Below are 4,851 nucleotides of genomic sequence, written 5' to 3' on the forward strand. Positions count from 1 at the left end.
ATGTTAAAAATGACTGTAATAAGATTTTTGGGTGCTAAATTAAAGTGACTCCAGTAGCAGCAGAACCCATTATTTGTGTAATGGAGCATTTGCAGTGGAGACTCAGAGCATGATATCACAGAGAAGCTTATTTTCTTGTGAACAGCGTTGAGTCAAGCAAACACAACAAAGCTTTGCTCAACCACCACCCTAATCACTGTCAAACTCACACACACAGCCCCATATGGTGAAGGTACAACAATCCTGGATGCTCAACTCAAAATGCCTCGACTGCCCTCTACTGGCTACAACGGATCGGGTGCGGGTGCGAACGCGACCGCGAACGGACGACCAGGTAGTTCAGGGTAGACTATGGCCTGTACTGAAACTAGACCTGATATTGACTGTATTAAAAATAATAATAATACACATAACAGTATAAATATTAGCAGATGCTATTCCAAATACGTATGGCAGCTGTAATGACAGTTTCAAAACACCTTCAGTGAATTAAAAGCTCTTACCTCTGCCTTAAAAAAACAAATTGATGAAGAACTTTGTCGATTGTTGCTGGGCTTCCGGGACTATATTCCGTCCAAACGCAGAGTTTGAGACCCGCCTGAAGTCCAGTGTGCAGCATAAGTAACTCCATGTGCTCCGGCACATTACATTACACTCACCTGACGCATTTAAAGCGGTTTGTTTGAGTTTGACGCTGGATCGTCAGGTGACGCGACCATCATGGGGGATCAGTATGAACGAGAAGTCCTCAGTCTGTGTTTGCAAAGGCTTGCTATAGAAGAAGCTCGGTAAGATATATTGATCTGTAATAAAATATTCACAAAAAATAAGCAATGTTTTAAAAATGTTCAGGATATCTTATATTTTATATAATGATGTCAGATAAATATATTAATCAGAGAACAACTGCATGCCATGTCTACTTGTGAAACAAATTAGGTTATTTTATAAATGTATGTTTTCCCAAGATTAACGCAATACTCGCTTGCTAAAGCAATTGTGCATTTGCCATCAGAAACTGATTATTTTGTGGGTTTTAAACAATGCAAATATCCCAGCGCCCTCAGAGAAAAACAGCTTTTGCATTCCACACAGCACACGCGATCACAATTACATTTTTATCAATGTCGCCGTAAGAAGGGGCTTTAATTTAGGGTGGAAAACTCCATTTCTAAACTAATTGCAAACAGTGGGTTACAAAGACAAAGAGTGCATACATGACTATATTCCAATATGAGGCGCTTTTGCCCCTATTAGTAGGAATTTTAAAAAATGTATGGTGTTGTGATTTAAATATTACCCTTTATTTTATGTAATGCCTTAATATTAACCCTAAATTTAATGTAACAAGAAAAAACAATACTGGTAGTCCAATAAACAAAAACAGCTCATGAAAGATCAATAACCAAAATTAGAACAATATTGGTGTAAGTATGATTAGAACCACAGGTTTATCATACATTATGTATATTTCTAGTCTTACAAATTAAATATTAGATAAGAAGAACAAGCTGATCAATCTAGTCCAGTGCAATACTGCTAAACCCAAATGTTTACCATCAGGACCGAGCAGCACCACTGCATCTAATTGCTATGCAAAGGACGACATTTGAAACCCATGACAGCACTAAAGATAGCACTAAAATTCAAATGCAATATTCCACATACAGTGTGACCAAGGTCTCGGAAGCCAGTTAAACTTTCAACAATGAGAAAGACCTGGCGTTGCAAGTCTTTTATTTCCTACAAAATTGAATTCGGTCTCTCCAAACACCGCCGCTCTTGATCTCCTATGCTCAAAGCAGCCATGTTAAAAATGACTGTAATAAGATTTTTGGGTGCTAAATTAAAGTGACTCCAGTAGCAGCAGAACCCATTATTTGTGTAATGGAGCATTTGCAGTGGAGACTCAGAGCATGATATCACAGAGAAGCTTATTTTCTTGTGAACAGCGTTGAGTCAAGCAAACACAACAAAGCTTTGCTCAACCACCACCCTAATCACTGTCAAACTCACACACACAGCCCCATATGGTGAAGGTACAACAATCCTGGATGCTCAACTCAAAATGCCTCGACTGCCCTCTACTGGCTACAACGGATCGGGTGCGGGTGCGAACGCGACCGCGAACGGACGACCAGGTAGTTCAGGGTAGACTATGGCCTGTACTGAAACTAGACCTGATATTGACTGTATTAAAAATAATAATAATACACATAACAGTATAAATATTAGCAGATGCTATTCCAAATACGTATGGCAGCTGTAATGACAGTTTCAAAACACCTTCAGTGAATTAAAAGCTCTTACCTCTGCCTTAAAAAAACAAATTGATGAAGAACTTTGTCGATTGTTGCTGGGCTTCCGGGACTATATTCCGTCCAAACGCAGAGTTTGAGACCCGCCTGAAGTCCAGTGTGCAGCATAAGTAACTCCATGTGCTCCGGCACATTACATTACACTCACCTGACGCATTTAAAGCGGTTTGTTTGAGTTTGACGCTGGATCGTCAGGTGACGCGACCATCATGGGGGATCAGTATGAACGAGAAGTCCTCAGTCTGTGTTTGCAAAGGCTTGCTATAGAAGAAGCTCGGTAAGATATATTGTGTTCTATGCTGTAGAGTCCCAGTCGAATTAACATAACTTAAATCTTTCAGAAAAAAAGAAAAGAGTATAAGGAAAAGGTGTATTTAAAAGATTTTGGTTTATAAATTATACTCTGGGGTGATTAATTCACGACTAAACGTTAATTACAAACTAATCTGTAATAAAATATTCACAAAAAATAAGCAATGTTTTAAAAATGTTCAGGATATCTTATATTTTATATAATGATGTCAGATAAATATATTAATCAGAGAACAACTGCATGCCATGTCTACTTGTGAAACAAATTAGGTTATTTTATAAATGTATGTTTTCCCAAGATTAACGCAATACTCGCTTGCTAAAGCAATTGTGCATTTGCCATCAGAAACTGATTATTTTGTGGGTTTTAAACAATGCAAATATCCCAGCGCCCTCAGAGAAAAACAGCTTTTGCATTCCACACAGCACACGCGATCACAATTACATTTTTATCAATGTCGCCGTAAGAAGGGGCTTTAATTTAGGGTGGAAAACTCCATTTCTAAACTAATTGCAAACAGTGGGTTACAAAGACAAAGAGTGCATACATGACTATATTCCAATATGAGGCGCTTTTGCCCCTATTAGTAGGAATTTTAAAAAATGTATGGTGTTGTGATTTAAATATTACCCTTTATTTTATGTAATGCCTTAATATTAACCCTAAATTTAATGTAACAAGAAAAAACAATACTGGTAGTCCAATAAACAAAAACAGCTCATGAAAGATCAATAACCAAAATTAGAACAATATTGGTGTAAGTATGATTAGAACCACAGGTTTATCATACATTATGTATATTTCTAGTCTTACAAATTAAATATTAGATAAGAAGAACAAGCTGATCAATCTAGTCCAGTGCAATACTGCTAAACCCAAATGTTTACCATCAGGACCGAGCAGCACCACTGCATCTAATTGCTATGCAAAGGACGACATTTGAAACCCATGACAGCACTAAAGATAGCACTAAAATTCAAATGCAATATTCCACATACAGTGTGACCAAGGTCTCGGAAGCCAGTTAAACTTTCAACAATGAGAAAGACCTGGCGTTGCAAGTCTTTTATTTCCTACAAAATTGAATTCGGTCTCTCCAAACACCGCCGCTCTTGATCTCCTATGCTCAAAGCAGCCATGTTAAAAATGACTGTAATAAGATTTTTGGGTGCTAAATTAAAGTGACTCCAGTAGCAGCAGAACCCATTATTTGTGTAATGGAGCATTTGCAGTGGAGACTCAGAGCATGATATCACAGAGAAGCTTATTTTCTTGTGAACAGCGTTGAGTCAAGCAAACACAACAAAGCTTTGCTCAACCACCACCCTAATCACTGTCAAACTCACACACACAGCCCCATATGGTGAAGGTACAACAATCCTGGATGCTCAACTCAAAATGCCTCGACTGCCCTCTACTGGCTACAACGGATCGGGTGCGAACGCGACCGCGAACGGACGACCAGGTAGTTCAGGGTAGACTATGGCCTGTACTGAATCTAGACCTGATATTGACTGTATTAAAAATAATAATAATACACATAACAGTATAAATATTAGCAGATGCTATTCCAAATACGTATGGCAGCTGTAATGACAGTTTCAAAACACCTTCAGTGAATTAAAAGCTCTTACCTCTGCCTTAAAAAAACAAATTGATGAAGAACTTTGTCGATTGTTGCTGGGCTTCCGGGACTATATTCCGTCCAAACGCAGAGTTTGAGACCCGCCTGAAGTCCAGTGTGCAGCATAAGTAACTCCATGTGCTCCGGCACATTACATTACACTCACCTGACGCATTTAAAGCGGTTTGTTTGAGTTTGACGCTGGATCGTCAGGTGACGCGACCATCATGGGGGATCAGTATGAACGAGAAGTCCTCAGTCTGTGTTTGCAAAGGCTTGCTATAGAAGAAGCTCGGTAAGATATATTGGCCCTGCTTATTTTTTATTTTTTTATTTTTTTATGTAAATGTAATATATCTCTGACCTTTTTTCGTGTTACTACTATTCAAAAGTTTGAGGTCTGTAAGATTTCATGTTTTTTGAAAGAAATATCTTATGCTGACCAAGGCTGAATTTATCTGATCAAAAATAAATTAAAAACAATAATACAGTGAAATATTAACAGTTGTAAAACAAATGTTTTCTATTTTAATATATTTATATATATATATATATATATTTTTTTTTTTTTTTTTTTTTTTTTTTGTTATGTTTTT

General features: G+C 37.6%; 1 pseudogene; it reads left to right on the forward strand.

The window, feature by feature from the left end:
* The first annotated feature begins 2,509 nt into the window (after window positions 1–2,509).
* The window catches only part of LOC107706101 (rac GTPase-activating protein 1-like), an 11,478-nt pseudogene continuing 9,136 nt past the window's right edge, over window positions 2,510–4,851 (forward strand).

The sequence above is a fragment of the Sinocyclocheilus rhinocerous genome, unplaced genomic scaffold, assembly GCF_001515625.1.
Source record: "Sinocyclocheilus rhinocerous isolate Xijiao unplaced genomic scaffold, SAMN03320098_v1.1 scaffold3341, whole genome shotgun sequence".
NCBI lineage: Eukaryota > Metazoa > Chordata > Actinopteri > Cypriniformes > Cyprinidae > Sinocyclocheilus > Sinocyclocheilus rhinocerous.